The sequence below is a fragment of the Moschus berezovskii genome, chromosome Y (genome assembly GCF_049115385.1).
Source record: "Moschus berezovskii isolate FMDL1 chromosome Y, NW_MosBer_1.0, whole genome shotgun sequence".
Lineage (NCBI taxonomy): Eukaryota > Metazoa > Chordata > Mammalia > Artiodactyla > Moschidae > Moschus > Moschus berezovskii.
Window position 1 is genome coordinate 12,066,546 of NC_142489.1, and position 17,715 is coordinate 12,084,260.

Consider the following 17,715-nt stretch of genomic DNA (forward strand, 5'->3'; position numbering starts at 1 on the left):
TGTGTTGTGATTCATGGGGTTGCAAAGAGTTGGACACGACTGAGCAACTGAACTGAACTGACTGAGCAAAAAGCAAAGATTAAAAATCTAGAGTAGATGGTAGACTCTCAAAAGTACAATCTTAAAAAAATCGCAAAAGTTGTATTTAAGAAATGTGAAATTTGCTTTAACAGGGTCTTTTGTTTCCAAGGTTATAGTAGGTTTTAAAAATGGAAAAGGATTAATAAATTTAAAAATGATAATAGTAAAATAGGAATTTCTCTGGAGCTGTTGAGGGCAGTGTGTGGTCAGTTCAGTTTCAGATAGTTCTTTGTTCCACCTTATATTTCTTCTCAAGGTCTATAGGTCCCTCCAATATAGCCAGTGCTAACTACAGGGTTTTAATCTGTTGTACCTGTCAGTTCCAAAGCTGTTCCCTCTTCTTGGTTTATTTTGGCTTCCTCTGTTTGCAAGTCTCTTCAGTATCTAACTTCTGCCCTGACACAAGGGGTTGAAGGTGGTCATTTGTTCAGGCTCACTTGTTCAGCTGTGCTGCAGGAGGGATGAACATTGCAAACAAATATCGCTGGCATGTGTGGGGAGTGCTAGCAGTGTCTCAGCCACACTGGGTTTGCCCCCGATCATGCTGTGTGTGCTTTCTCAGTCTACACTCCTCAGGTCCCAGCTTGCTCAGCTGGGGAACTGTCTATGGCTGGCCCTGGGTTGACTGTACTCTCCATATCTACGCCGCTCAGGTTCAGGTTCCTGGGTACTCCACAAAGGCACAGACTCAGTTGGGCCTGCGTTTTGTGCCCTTCCAGGCCCGAGCAGATCAGGTGACCAGATGCTTGGTGAGCACAGTCTCCCCTGGTACAGTATGTCTTATCACCTCCCCACTCCCAGCCATTTGGTTTCTGGGGTGCGCAGGGCCATCTCAGGGGTGCCATGTGTTTCCTCTGGAGAGCTTATCTCTGGCTGTGACCCTCTGGGTGGATGTCTGCTGGCCAGGATCCCAGGAAGACTTGGTTAGCAACTGAAAGCCTGCTTGCAGTTTGGTAGGGGATGCTATCTCTGGGCCCAAGTTTGCCCCTTACCAGCTCTGGCTGGCACCACCTGCTTCCACAGCTAGCTAACTGTCCTTTGGTGTTTGCTCAGTCCTTTGTTCTGTGAGTGGGTTGGCAATGCCATAGGTTAGAGTTTTTCGCGCGAAATTTCTCTCTTTCCTCTTTATTATTTCCCCTCTCTGGCTTTGGGTTGCTATCTCACATTAGCTCCCTCAGATTGCCCTCAGGGCATTCAGTCCTGGTCCTTACTCTAAGCAATGCAGCCTGTGCCTCCCTGTTCAGCCTCTGCTTGCTGGTGGCAGACACGAGTGTCTGGGATACTTCTCCGCTGGGAGTTGCCTTAACGCGCGTTATCTGTGGGTTTTATTTTTTGCTCCTGGTTATATTGCCCTATGAGAGTCCAGCACTTTCTACAGACCCACTGGTGAGAGGGTTTCCTAGTGTTTGGAAATTTCTCCTCTTTTAAGACTCCCTCCCCAGGAAGGGTCAGTTCAGTTCAATTCAGTCGCCCAGTCGTGTCCGACTCTTTGCGACCCCATGAATCACAGCATGCCAGGCCTCCCTGTCCATCACCAACTCCCAGAGTTGACTCAAACTCATGTCCGTCGAGTGGGTGATGCCATCCAGCCATCTCATTCTTTGTCGTCCCCTTCTCTGCCTGCCCCCAGTTCCTCCCAGCATCAGTCTTTTCCAGTGAGTCAACTCTTCACATGAGGTGGCCAAACTATTGGAGTTTCAGCTTCAGCATCAGTCCTTCAAATGAACACCCACGACTGATCTCCTTTAGAATGGACTGTTTGGATCTCCTTGCAGTCCAAGGGACTCTCAAGCGTCAATTCTTCAGCGATCAGCTTTCTTCACAGTCTAACTCTCACATCCATACATGACCAGTGGAAAAACCATAGCCTTGACTAGAAGGAACTTTGTTGGCAAAGTAATGTCTCTGCTTTGTAATATGCTGTCTAGGTTGGTCATAACTTTCCTTCCAAGGAGTAAGCGTGTTTTAATTTCATGGCTGCAGTCAGCATCTGCAGTGATCTTGGAGCCCAAAGAAACAAAGTCTGACAGTTTCCACTGCTTCCCCATCCATTTCCCATGAAGTGATGGGACTGGATGCTATGATCTTAGTTTTCTGAATGTTGAGCTTCAAGTCAACTTTTTCACTCTCCTCTTTCACTTTCATCAAAAGACTTTTCAAGGGTATCTGTCCCTAATTCTTTTATCTCTGTATCTTTGTATTTTGTCCTTTTGAAGACAATGGGCTGCTTTTGTGGGTGCCTGGTGTCCTCCACCAGCGTTGAGAAGTTGTTTTGTGGTATTCAGCATTCAAATGATCTTTCAATGAATTTGTGGGGGAGAAAGTGGTCTTCCAGTCCTTCACCTCTGCCATCTTAAGACTGCTGCCTAGTTTCATTCTTTTAGAAGTGGTTGACCGGTTTTCTCAGCACTACTTGTTAAAGGGATTGTCTTTTCTCCATTGCCTATTCTTGCCTCCTTTGTCAAATATAAGGTGCCCATAGGTGCGTGGATTTATCTCTGGGCTTTCTATTTTATTCCTCTGACCGAATTTTCTGTTTGGTTAATCTACCCATAACTGTGATCGGGGTATTAAAGTGTCCCACTATTATTGTGATACTGTTAATTTCCCCTTTCATATTTGTTAGCATTTTTCTTACATATTGTGGTGCTCCTATTTTGGGTGCATATATATTTGTAATTGTTATATTTTCTTCTTGGATTGACCCTTTGATTATTATGTAGCTCCTTTGTCTCTTTTCACAGCCTTTATTTCAAAGTCTGTTTTATCTGATATGAGTATCGCTACTCCTGCTTTCTTTTGGATTCCATTTGTGTGAAATATCTTTTTCCAGCCCTTCACTTTCATTCTATATGTGTCCCTTGGCTTGAGGTGGGTCTCTTGTAGACGTCATATATGGGTTCTTGGTTTTGTATACATTCAGCCAGTCTTAGTCTTTTGGTTGGGGCATTCAACCCATTTACATTTAAGGTAATGATTGGTAAGTATGACCCCATTGCCATTTACTTTATTGTTTTGGGTTCGAGTTTATATACCTTTTCTGTTTCCTGTCTAGAGAATATCCTTTAGCATTTGTTGAAAAGCTGGTTTGGTGATGCTGAATTCCCTCAGCTTTTGCTTGTATGTAAAGTTTGAGTGAACTCCGGGAGTTGGTGATGGACAGGGAGGTCTGGTGTGCTGTGATTCATGGGGTCACAGAGAGTCGGACATGACTGAGCGACTGAACTGAACTGAAAGTTTTTTATTTCACCTTCATATCTGAATGCTATCCTTGTTGAGTAGAGTGATCTTGGGGTTGTGGGTTTTTCTCTTTCATCACTTTATGTCTTGCCATTCCCTCTGGCCTGAGAGGTTTCCATTGAAAAATAAGCTGTTATCCTTATGGGAATCCCCTTGTGTGTGTTTTGTTGCTTTTCGCTTGCTGCTTTTAATATTTGCTCATTATGTTTGATCGTCATTATTTTAATTAACATGTGTCTTGGATTTAGCCTGTTTGGGACTCTAGGTTTCTTGGAGTTGGGTGGGTATTTCATTGTCCATTTTAGGGAAGTTTTAAACTATTATCTCCTCAAGTATTTTCTCGTGGCCTTTCTTTTTGTCTTCTTCTTCTGGGACACCTATGATTTGACTGTTGGGGTGTTTAACATTGGATTTCGTAGAGTTCTCTGAAGATGTCCTCATTTAATTCTCTTTCCCCCTCTGCTTCATTTATATCCACCATTCTGTCTTCCATTTCACTTTATCCTCTCTTCTGCCTCCATTTTTCTAGTGTTGGTTCCCTCCAGAGTGCTTTTGATATCAGTTACTGCATTGTGCATTATTGATTGATTCTTCTTTGTTTCTTCTAGGTCCTTGTTAAACATTTCTTGCATCTTCTTCTTTCTACTGTATTTATCTGTAACTCCATTTTGGTTCCAAGATTTGGGATCATGTTCACTATCATTATTCTGAATTCTTTTTCAGGCATACCTCCTATCTCCTCTTTTTGGTGGGTATATGTCATGTCCCTTTACATACTTAATATTTCTCTGCCTTTTATATTTAGATTGCTGTGTTAAGAATGCCCTTTTTGTATGCTTGAAATTTGTGGTTCCTCTTTATTGTGGAGCTTGCTCTCTATGGGTGCGGTTGGACTAGTGACTTGTCAAGATTTCCTGGATGCAAGGGGAACTTGCCTCTCTGTTCTTGTGGGTGGAGCTGGATTTCTTTTCTTTGGAGTGCAGTGAAGTGTATAGTAGTGAGTTTCGGCATGTCATGGCTTTGGGCAGCATATATATTAATGCTCAGGGCTGTATTCCTGCTTTCGTGGAGAATTAGCATGGTAGTCTTGCTCTGGAACTTTTTAGCTCTTGGGTGGAGCTTGCTCTCATTGTAGATACGGAGGCTTTTGGATGAGCTTTTATCTATTAATGTTCCCTGGAATCAGGAGTTTTCTGGTGTTCTAAAGTTTGGATGTAAACCTCCTGCCTCTGGTTTTCCATCTTATTCTTAAGAGTAACCTCAAGACTTCTCCATCCATATAGCACAGATGACAAAGCAACTAGGTTACTGGTGAAGAAATTCTCCACAGTGAGGGACAACCCGAGAGGTTCTCAGAGTTACATGGAGAAGAGAAGATGGAGGAGAGAGAGAGAGCTGACAAGGAGGTGGTGGGTTTGGGGAGGGGGTGCATCAAAGTGGAGAGAGCCGTCTAGTCAGTAACCAGTTCCCAAAGTGTTCTCCACAGCCTGGAATACCCAGAGAGATTCACAGAGTTGAGAAGAGAAGGGGAAGGAGTAGAGATGACCTGGAGGAAAAAAGGGAGAGTCAAAAGTGGAGAGAGTAAAGAAGCCAGTAGTCAAATGCTAAGTGAAAATGCATACTGAAGATTAGATTCTTAGGTCCAAATTGACAACAAATACCAAAAAGCAAAGTTTAAAAATCTAGAATAGAGTTTCAACTCCCAAAAATACAATATGAAAAAATGCAAAACAAGATCAGTCACAATTATATATATATATAATTTGCTTTTAAAATAAGGTCCCTTTTGCAAGGTAATAGTAGGTTATAGAAGTGAAAATGAAAGGAATAATAAATTTTAAAAAGTGATAATAGTAAAAATTATCTAGGAATTTCTCTGGAGCTATTATGGGCAGTGTGGGGTCAGTTCAGTGTCAGATATTCGTTGTTCTAGCTTGTACTTGTTCTCAAGTTCTGCAGATCTTCCTCCAAAGTACAGCCAGTGTTATCTGCAGGGTTTTGTCTGTTGCACCTGTCGCTTCCAGGGCAGTTCTGTCTTCTTTAGTTCAGTTCAGTTCAGTTCAGCCGCTCAGTCATGTCCGACTCTCCGCGACCCCATGAATCATAGCACGCCAGGCCTCCCTGTCCATCACCAACTCCCGGAGTTCACTCAAACTCATGTCCACAGAGTTGGTGATGCCATCCAGCCATCTCATTCTCGGTCGTCCCCTTCTCCTCCCGCCCCCAACCTTTCCCAGCATCAGAGTCTTTTCCAGTGAGTCAACTCGTCGCATGAGGTGGCCAAAGTATTGCAGTTTCAGCTTTAGCATCAGTCCCTCCAATGAACATCCAGGATTGATCTCCTTTAGAATGGACTGGTTGGATCTCCTTGCAGTATAAGGGACTCTCAAGAGTCTTCTCCAACACCACAGTTCAAAAGCGTCAATTCTTCAGCGATCAACTTTCTTCATAGTCCCACTATCACATCCACACATGACCACTGGAAAAACCATAGCCTTGACTAGACGGACCTTTGTTGGCAAAGTAATGTCTCTGCTTTTTAATATGCTGTCTAGGTTGGTCATAACTTTCCTTCCAAGGAGTAAGTGTCTTAATTTCATGGTTGCAATCAGCATCTGCAGTGATTATGGAACCCCCAAAAGAAAGTCTGACACTGTTTTCACTGTTTCCCCATCTATTTCCCATGAAGTGATGGGACCAGATGCCATGATCTTAGTTTTCTGAATGTTGAGCTTCAAGCCAACTTTTTCACTTTCCTCCTTCACTTTCATCAAGAGGCTTTTGAGTTCCTCTTCACTTTCTGCCATACGGGTGGTGTCATCTGCATATCTGAGGTTATTGATATTTCTCCTGGCAATCTTGATTCCAGCTTGTGCTGGAATCTTGGGAGTGGAAATAATAAGACACAAGCTCCTAGGAGTTCGCTTAAGCCCATACCACTTGAATGTGCAGGCCAGGAAGCTGACTTTTCCTAAGTATTTAGTTGCCAAGAAACAAAAAGTAGGCATGAAAAAGAGCTTCTGAAAAGGGGACACCTCCTGTAACTGATTACTTACAGTGAACCGTGTTAAATTCTTGATCTCTGAAGTAGAAAATTTTACTTCGGACCAAAGAGGCAGCTTCAGTCACTCAAAGCTTTGTACAGCAAAAAATTTTTTTAAAGTGAAAATGGATAAAGAAAGCTTCTGACATAGACATCAGAAGGGGGCAGAAAGAGTGCTTTTACTAGTGTTAGGAAGACACTCATATACTTTTTCAATTGGCTACTAACAATGGATTAAAAGAATGTCTTAATGTTGCAAAGATTTTACCAGACCCACTGCCACAACACACATTTTAAGAGAACAGGATTAACCAGAAGGAAGGTGTTCCTGTTAAGAAAGAAACATGTCCTTGAGCAAGATACATTGTTATTATATAATCATTAGCATGCAGTTTAAGGAAAAATATAAGCCTGAGCAAGATGTTTTATTGTGTAATCATTCAGTTCAGTCGCTCAGTCGTGTCCGACTCTTTGCAACCCCATGAATCACAGCATGCCAGGCCTCCCTGTCCATCACCAACTCCCGGAATTCACTCAAACTCATGTCCATCAAGTCGGTGATGCTATCCAGCCATCTCATTCTCTGTCATCGCCTTCTCCTCCTGCCCCAAATCCCTCCCAGCATCAGAGTCTTTTCCAGTGATTCAACTCTTCACATGAGGTGGCCAAAGTATTGGGGTTTCAGCTTTAGCATCAGTCCTTCCAATAAACACCCAGGACTGATCTCCTTTAGAATGGACTGGTTGGATCTCCTTGCAGTCCAAGAGACCAAGCTTAGGATCTGATATTCCCACCACTGGGCCTGGATCCCAAGAAATCCATTGTTCAAAGAGCACCCCATCACTAACTACAATAATCAAGACAAAGAAATAGTTAAATCCTCATGGAGAGATTAAAGCTTAAATAAGATATGCTACATCCATAAGATAGATTATTACCCAGCCTTAAAGCAGCACTGAAATCAGGAAATTATGCCATTGACAGCCACGAGGATGAACATTGGGGGATCATACCATAAGGGAACTCAGCCAGACAGAGGAAGACACTAGCATATGATGTCTCTTCTAGGCCAAATAAAAAGACAAAGGAATAAATTTCAGAGACACACTGAAAATTCAAATTCAAAGAAAGGGTTCAAAAAAAAAGGGTCAGGAATCAGTTGTGAGGTTGGGACAAGCATACACATAGAAACCTGTATGTGTAACAGAAAATCCACAATGATTATCAGTTTTCTTCCTTTATTTCTTGATTTCTTCTTTCCACATACACATAGAATATCTGTCTCTCATTTATATACAGAAATCTGTTTAAGAGATAATCTACAAAGTCATCTCTTTCCTTTCTTCCATCCTCATTTGCAGAGGAAACTGCTTATGAGGTAGATAATCCACAAAGACTTGATTCTCAGAACATTGATCAACCTTTTGGAATGCACTCAAAGGCGAAAGAATCCAAAAAAGAATAGAAACACACCATGAATGTATCATACCTGAAACTTGGGTCACTACACTGACAACAAGCAGAGTTTAGCCAAGTGACTTTAAAGGGCGGAAAAAAAAAAAATACCTACTTAATTTCCTCAGATCTCCCTGACATTAGGTTCTATCCCAATCCTGGAGCCTGAGCAGGGTTGGGTCCCTGAGAAGGACTGAGGTGGGGTTGAGACAGTCTAGCAGGGTGCTTAATTGAGCCCCTTTAAAAATCTCTACTGTCAACTTGACTCTGGCTAAGACCAGAGTCTGGGTAGGATCAAGACCTGGAGAACCTCCACCTTGGCTGGCACTGAGTTTCAAGCTTCAGTCTCCTTCCTGAGAGTGAAGCCTCCTAAGCACCTTAGTATCTACAGTGGGGTGCTTTGGCCCTAGATTAGTTAATCCAACTCTGGCCCTGGGATTGGTTAAGGATTGGGGAAGTAAAGGTTTAGGAAGAGGAAATAGTGGGACATGAGACCCTAGGTGTTTGCTCAGACATTGCACTTGAATGCACAGCACAGGAAGTTAACTTCCTTAAGGCTCTGGTTGCCTGGAAAAACTTGGTATTCTTGCCTCCTTTGTCAAGGATAAGGTATCCATAGGTGTGTGGATTTATCTCTGGGCTTTCTGTTTTGTTCCTTTGATCTATATTTTTCTGTCTTTGTGTCAGTACCATACTGTCTTGATGACTGTAGATTTGTGGGATAGTCTCAATAACCTCAGATATGCAGATGACACCACTCTTATGGCACAAAGTGAAGAGGAACTAAAAAGTCTCTTGGTGAAAGTGAAAGAAGAGAGTGAAAAAGTTGGCTTGAAGATCAACATTCGGAAAACTAAGGTCATGGCATCTGGTCCCATCACTTCATGGGAAATAGATGGGGAAACAGTGGAAACAGTGTCAGACTTTATTTTGGGGGGCTCGAAAATCACTGCGGATGCTGACTGCAGCCATGAAATTAAAGACACTTACTCCTTGGAAAGAAAGTTATGACCAACCTAGATAGCATATTAAAAAGCAGAGACATTAGTTTGCGAACCAAGGTCCGTCTAGCCAAGGCTATGGTTTTTCCAGTGGTCATGTATGGATATGAGAGTTGGATTGTGAAGAAAGCTGATCGCCAAAGAACTGATGCTTTTGAATTGTGTTGGAGAAGACTCTTGAGAGTCCCTAGGACTGCAAGGAGTTCGAACCAGTCCATTCTAAAGGAGATCAGTCCTGGGTGTTCATTGGAAGGACTGATGCTGAAGCTGAAACTCCAATACTTAGGCCACCTCATGCGAAGAGTTGACTCACTGGAAAAGACTCTAATGCTGGGAGGGATTGGGGGCATGAGGAGAAGGGGACGACAGCGAATGAGATGGCTGAATGGCATCACCAACTCGATGGACATGAGTTTGAATGAACTCCGGGAGTTAGTGATGGACAGGGAGGCCTGGTGTGCTGTGATTAGTGGGATCACAAAGAGTTCAACATGACAGAGTGACTGAACTGAACTGAACTGATTCCTAACTATTTTATTCTTTTCATTGCAATGGTGATTGAAATTGTTTCCTAAATTTCTTTCTGTTTTCTCATTGTTAGTGTATAGGAATGCAAGGGATTTCTGTTTGTTAATTTTATATCCTGAAACTTTTCTGTATTCATTGATTAGCACTAGCAATTTTCTGGTGGTGTCTTTAGGGTTTTCTATATAGAGGATCATGTAATCTGTGAACAGTGAGAGTTTTACTCCTTTTCTGAACACAAAAGTAAACTCAAAATAGATCAAAAATCTGATCCAGAAATGATAAAACTCCTAGAAGAAAACATAGGCAAAACACTCTCTGACATGTATCACAGCAAGATCTTCTATGACCCACCTCCAAGAGTAATGGAAATGAAAGCCAAAATAAGCAAATTGGACCTAGGTAAACATAAAAGTCTTTGCACAATGAAGGAAACTAAGCAAGGTGAAAAGACAGACTTCAGAATGGGAGAAAATAATAGCAAATGAAGCAATGGACAAAGAATTAATCTCAAAAATATACAAGCAGCTCCTGCAGCTCAATACCAGGAAAATAACGACCCAATCAAAAAATGGGCCAAAGAACTAAACAGACATTTCTCCAAAGAAGACATAGAAATGGCTATCAAACATATGAAAAGATGCTCAACATCACTCATAATCAGAGAAATTCAAATCAAAACTACAACAAGGTACCATCTTACACCGGTCAGAATGGCTATCAAAAAGTCTACAAGCAATAAATGCTGGAGAGGGTGTGGAGAAAAGGGAACCCTCTTACACTGTTGGTGGGAATGCAAACTAGTACAGCCACATGGAGAACAGTGTGGAGATTCCTTTAAAAACTGAAAATAGAACTGCCATATGACCCAGCCATCCCACTGCTGGACATATACAGTGAACAAACCAGAATTGAAAGAGACATGTGTACCCCAATGTTCATTGCATCACTGTTTACAATAGCCAGGACATGGATGTAACCTAGATGTCCGTCAGCGGACGAATGGATAAGAAAGCTGTGGTCCATATGCACAATGGAATATTACTCAGCTATTAAAAAGAACACATTTGAATCAGTTCTAATGAGGTGGATGAAACAGGAGCCTATTATAGAGAGCAAAGTAAGTCAGAAAGAAAAGCACCAACACAGTATAATAATGCATATATATGGAATTTAGAAAGATGGTAAATGATGACCCTGTATGCAAGATCACAAAAGAGACACAGATGTAAAGAACAGACTTTTGGACTCTGTAGGAGAAGGCAAGAGGGGATGATTTGTAAGAATAGCATTGAAACAAATTTAGTACTGGATGTGAAATAGATCAGCAGTCCAGGTTGCTCAGGGCTGGTGCACTGGGATGACCCTGAGGGATGGGGTGGGGAGGGAGGTGGCAGGGGGTTTCAGGATGGTGAACACATGTACACCCATGGTTGATTCATGTCACTGTATGGCAAAAACCACTACAATATTGTAAAGTGTTTAGCCTCCAATTAAATAAATTAATTAAAAACTTGATGTTTGCAGAAAAAATTGCTGCCACCTTTTGGGCACTTCCTCTAACTATAACAGCATCATGATGCTTACTGGCACCTCTAATTCACAAGGTCTTGTAGTCTGTTAATGATAATTGTTGTCCTTAGGGCATGTCTTAGGGCTGGTATTAGAGAAGTGAAACCAAACATCATGGACTTTCAGGAAACCAGTTGCAGCAAGTAAGTTTTCCTCATACTCTTTGATGAAAAGAAAACAAAAAACAAATCCTCTACCACAGAACAAGATCCTCATCATTTATAATTTCCGCAGGTATGTCCATTAGAAAGAAAATGAGAAATCAAATCCCACCAGTCAGGTCTGGCACCCTCATGAGGAGACACACAATAAATGTGGGAGACATTTAGAGGAAAGGGACCCCCCTACACTGCTGGTAGGTATACACAGTGGAAACAACCACTGTAATGACCAGTTATGGAAGGCCTGTCAAAAGAATATCAAGAAAGGTGAAGCCTCTGACCTGAAATTCCCACAAAACATGTCCTAGATCCTGACAAATCCATCATTCACAAAGACACACACACTCAAAGTACATTGCAGCACTACTCACAATAGCCAAGACAGAGAAACAGCAAAATCTCCACTGACAAATTAAAGCTTAAACAAGATGTCTTACATATAGAAATGTACTATTGCTCAGCCATTAAGGACCACCTTAATGGAGGATCTTGGATGCAATGGCACTGGGGTTAAGCCTCCTTACTGATAGTATGGCCTCCTAGACACCTTTGCATCTACAGTTGGAAACTGTGGTCCCCTAGGATTAGACAGGGGTCAGGCTTTTGAAGATATAGTGAGAGAAAGTAGTGGGAAACAAGCTCATAGGTGCATGCTTGGGCGTTCAGTTGGATGCATAGCTCAATAAGCCAACTTTCTCTTAGCCTCTGAGTGTCTAAGGAACCAATGGTGGGCAGGAAAAAGTGTTGTTGCCTTGCAGACACTTCCAATAAATACTGGATTGCCAGTTTGTACTGGCACCTGGAATTCACAAGTTTGAGAATCTCAATAGATTGCCCTTAGAACATGTCCTCGAGTGAGTATTTCAAAAAGAAATTCCAAACACAACAGATGTTCAGGAATTCAGTGGACACAAGGAAATGTTTCTCACACACTTTTGGGGGAAAAAACAGAAATTCAAACCTATACCACAGAACAAAATCCTCTCCATTACAAATTACTTCAGCAATGACAATCAAACGGATGAGAAATCATATCCCATTAGTCAGTTTAGGCATCCTCAGAGGCTACAATCAATACATGTGGGAGAGGGGCAAGAAAAGGGAACTTCCTACACAGTCAGTGTGAATATATGCTGGAAACACCCAGTAAAATGGACAGTCTCCCAATCCTGCCAAAAAACTTTCAAGAGAGCTAAACCTAGGAACTGACATTCCCATACCTGGGCCTAGATCCCTAGAAATTAATCATTCAATAACACACCTGTACCCCAGCATTCACTGTAGCACTAACTACAATGGCCAAGACAGAGAAACAGGTAAATTTTAACTGACTGAATAAGTTTAAACAGATGCACTACATATACAGAATGGATTTAGTTCAGTTCAGTTCAGTCACTCAGTCATGTCCGACTCTTTGTGACCCATGAACTGCAGTGCGTCAGGCCTCCCTGTTCATCACAAACTCGAAGAGTTCACTCAAACTCATGTCCATCGAGTCGGTGATGCCATCCAGCCATCTCATTCTCTGTCGTCCCCTTCTCCTCCTGCCCCCAATCCTTCCCAGCATCAGAGTCTTTTCAAATGAGTCAGCTCTTCAAGGCATCAGGTGGCCAAAATATTGGAGTTTCAGCTTCAGCATCAGTCCTTCCAATAAACACTCAGGACTGATCATGCTCATTGCTCAGCATAAGAAACCACCACTGAAATTAGAAAATTATGTCACTGATTGAAACAGGGATGATGATGGAGGATCGTACAATAAGGGAGCTCAGCCAGACAGAGAAAGATAAAAGCAATCATGTCCCTTCTTAGCAAAATAAAAAAGAGAAACATCGGATCAAATTTGCAGTGCAGAGACCCTGAGAATTCAAACTGATGCCCAGGTGAAGTAGAAATTGTTAGTCAGTTAGTGTAGGACTCTGAGCCCTCAGTCCTTTTTTTAAAATTTAGTTTTCCTTCTGAAGTAAAATTTTGTGCCATTAACCACTGAAGAATTGATGCTTTTGTACTGTGGTGTTGGAGAAGACTCTTGAGAGTCCCTTGTACCGCAAGGAGATCCAACCAGTCCATTCTAAAGGAGATCAACCCTGGGTGTTCACTGGAAGGACTGATGCTAAAGCTGAAACTCCAATACTTTGGCCACCTCATGCGATGAGTTGACTCACTGGAAAAGAGTCTGATGCTGAGAGGGATTGGGGGTGGGCGGAGATGGGGACGACAGAGAATGAGATGGCTGGATGACATCACCCACTCGATGGACATGAGTTTGAGTGAACTCCGGGAGTTGGTGATGGACAGGGAGGCCTGGCGTGCTGTAATTCATGGGGTCGCAGAGAGTCGGACACGACTGAGTGACTGAACTGAACTGAACTTATAAAAACAAAGTACCAAATGTGCCATCAATTCTTAGCCCATTTTCATCTGGTTCTTAAACAATAGCCTAAAATCATGAGAAAGGGTCACAGGATGGTGAGTCAATGTCTATGTCTACAAAAAATTTAAAATTGGGGATCAAAGGAAACCATAAAGATGTCAAACTGGACATGGCGGCCTTTAAGCTAATTGGTTAAAAATTACACATGTTAACATGGGAGGCAATAAAAAATGTACACATCAATAGTAGTAAAGATACAACTTGCTGTAATTCCCACCTTTTGGGGCACCCTCTCTTGGTGTTGGTGTGGACAGCTTTACTTCACTCTTCTTTAAAATAAATTCTACATGCTTGCTATGGTGAGTGTTTGCATGTTTGTGAAGTTCATTCTTTGGCTCTGCACACTAGAACTCAGATTCCCTTTCACAGGGATCCAGAAAAAATTAAGGACCAGGGATGAATTGGGTTGTTGGGGACTAACATACAGACAGAAATCTGTATCTGTAATTGAGATTTCACAGGGTTTATCACCTTTGTCCTTTTCTTTCTTGTTTCCTTCCATATACGCACACATAAATCTCTGTCCCGCCTACTCACAGAAATGTGTACCTCTAAGAGATAATCCTCTCTATGTGGTCCACTGCAGAAGGGAATGGCAAACCACTTCAGTATACTTGCCTTGAGAACCCCATGAACAGTATCAAAATGCAAAATGATAGGATACTGAATGAGGAATTCCCCAGGTCGGTAGGTGCCCAGTATGCTACTGGAGATCAGTGGAGAAATAACTCTAGAAGGAATGAACGCAGGGAGCCAAAGCAAAACCAGTACCCAGTTGTGGATGTGACTGGTGATAGAAGCAAGGTCTGATGCTGTAAAGAGCAACATTGCATAGGAACCTGGAAAGTTAGGTCCACGAATCAAGCAAATTGAAAGTGGTCAAACAGGAGATGGCAAGAGTGAACATAGACATTGTAAAAATCAGTGAACTAAAATGGACTGGAATGGGTGAATTTAACTCAGATGACCATTATATCTACTACTGTGGGCAGGAATCCCTTAGAAGAAATGGAGTAGCCATCATGGTCAACAAAAGAGTCTGAAATGCAGTACTTGGACGCAATCTCAAAAATGACAGAATGATCTCTGTTGGTTTCCAAGGCAAACCATTCAATATTACGGTAATCCAAGTCTATGCCCCAACCAGTAATGCTGAAGAAACTGCAGTTGAACGGTTCTATGGAGACCTACAAGACCTTTTAGAACAAACACCCAAAGAAGATGTCCTTATCATTATAGGGGACTGAAATGCAAAAATAGGAAGTCAAGAAACACGTGGAGTAACAGGCAAATTTGACCTTGGAGCACGGAATGAAGCAGGGCGAAGGCTAATAGAACTTTGCCAAGAGAACTCACTGGTCATAGCAAACACCCTCTTCCAACAATACAAGAGAAGACTCTACACATGGACATCACCAGATGGTCAACACCGAAATCGGATTGATTATATTCTTTGCAGCCAAAGATGGAGAAGCTCTATACAGACAGCAAAAACAAGGTCAGGAGCTGACTGTGGCTCAGATCATGAACTCTTTATTGACAAACTCAGACTTAAATTGAAGAAAGTGGGAAAACCACTAGACTTTTCAGATATGACCAAATCAAATCCCTTATGATTATACACTGGAAGTGAGAAACAGATTTAAGGGTCTAGATCTGATAGATAGAGTGCCTGATGAACTATGGACAGAGTTTCGTGACATTGTACAGGAGACAGGAACCAAGACCATCCCCATGGAAAAGAAATGCAAAAAAGCAAAATGGCTGTCTGAGGAGGCCTTACAAATAGCTGTGAAAAGAAGAGGAGCAAAAAGCAAAGGAGAAAAGGAAAGATATAAGCATCTGAATGCAGAGTTCCAAAGAATAGCAAGGAGAGATGAGAAAGCCTTCCTCAGCGATCAATGCAAAGAAATAGAGGAAAACAACAGAATAGGAAAAACAAGAGATCTCTTCAAGAAAATTAGAGATTCCAAGGGAACATTCCATGCAAAGACGGGCTCGACAAAGGACAGAAATGGTATGGACCTAACAGAAGCAGAAGATATTAAGAAGAGGTGGCAAGAATACACAGAAGAACTGTCCAAAAAAGATCTTCACGACCAAGATAATCACGATAATGTGACCACTGACCTAGTGCCAGACATCTTGGAATGTGAAGTCAAGTGGGTCTTAGAAAGCATCACTATGAACAAAGCTAGTGGAGGTGGTGGAATTCCAGTTGAGCTATTTCAAATCTTGAAAGATGATGCTGTGAAAGTGCTGCACTCAATATGCCAGCAAATTTGGACAACTCAGCAGTGGCCACAGGACTGGAAAAGATCAGTCTTCATTCCAATCCCAAAGAAAGGCAATGCCAACGAATGCTCAAACTACCGCACAATTGCACTCATCTCACATGCTAGTAAAGTCATGCTCAAAATTCTCCAAGCCAGGCTTCAGTAATATGTGAACCATGAACTTCCAGATGTTCAAGCCGGTTTTAGAAAAGGCAGAGGCACCAGACATCAGCCGGTTTTAGAAAAGGCAGAGGCACCAGACATCAAATTGCCAACATCCACTGGATCGTGGAGAAAGCAAGAGACTTCCAGAAAAACATCTATTTATGCTTCATTGACTGTGTGGATCACAATAAACTGTGGAACATTCTGAAAGAGATGGGAATACCAGATCATTTGACCTGCCTCTTGAGAAACCTGTATGCAGGTCAGGAAGCAACAGTCAGAACTGTACATGGGACAACAGACTTGTTCCAAATAGGTAAAGGAGTACGTCAAGGCTCTATATTGTCACCTTGCTTATTTAACTTATATTCAGAGTACATCATGAGGAACGCTGGGTTGGAAGAAGCACAAGCTGGAATCAAGATTGCTGGGAGAAATATCAATAACCTCAGATATGCAGATGACACTACCCTTATGGCAGAAAGTGAAGAGGAACTCAAAAGCCTCTTGATGAAAGTGAAAGAGGAGAGTGAAAAGGTTGTCTTGAAGCTCAACATTCAGAAAACAAAGATCATGGCATCTGGTCCCATCACTTCATGGGAAATAGATGGAAAAACAGTGGAAACAGTGTCAGACTTTATATTTTTGGGCTCCAAAATCACTGCAGATGCTGATTGCAGCCATGAAATTAAAAGACGCTTATGGTTTTTCCCATGGAGGCCTGGCGTGCTGTGATTCATGGGGTCGTGGAGAGTGGGACACGACTGAGAGACTGAACTAACTAACTAGCTCCTTGGAAAGAAAGTTATGACCAACCTTGATAGTATATTAAAAAACAGAGACATTACTTTGCCAACCAAGGTCCGTCTAGTCAAGGCTATGGTTTTTCCCGTGGTCATGTATGGATGTGGGAGTTGGACTGTGAAGAAAGCTGATCGCCGAAGAATTGATGCTTTTGAACTGTGGTGCTGGAGAAGACTCTTGAGAGTCCCTTGGACTGCAAGGAGATCCAGCCAGTCCATTCTAAAGAAGATCAATCCTGGGTGTTCATTGGAAGGACTGATGCTAAAGTTGAAACTGCAGTACTTTGGCCACCTCAGGCGACGAGTTGACTCACTGGAAAAGAGTCTGATGCTGGGAAAGATTGGGGGCGGGAGGAGAAGGGGACGACAGAGAATGAGATGGCTGGATGGCACCACGACTCTGTGGACATGAGTTTGAGTGAACTCTGGGAGTTGGTGATGGACAGGGAGGCCTGGCGTGCTGTGATTCATGGGGTCGCAAAGAGTCGGACAGGATTGAGTGACTGAACTGAACTGAATCCTGGTTTTCCCCATTCCTTTTGCAGTTGTTATTGTTGTTAGAATTTATCTCTTGAGGAACCTGGGTTATTGGAGCTGTTGAGCTTCCCAAAGACTGGACTTTGCTGATGGCTTACTTATGGTGAAGATCAGTGTTTTCCTCTGTTACTTGCATTTTGTTCAGCTGTATGTACAGGCTTGATCAGACTCATGTTCAGTCTCTTTGGCAAGACTGTATATAAATGGTGTTGAGTTCTTTCCTTAGGAACCACAGTAATACCTGAGTTTCACTTTTTTGTGTGTGTGTGATGTCAGCAGCAAATAACATGTTGGGTACATTGGAGGTTGGAAAATGATGATATTCAATTCCATCATTGTATAACTAAGATCACGGCATCTGGTCCCATTACTTCTTGGCAAATAGATGGGGAAACAGTGACAGACTTTATTTTCTTTTGGCT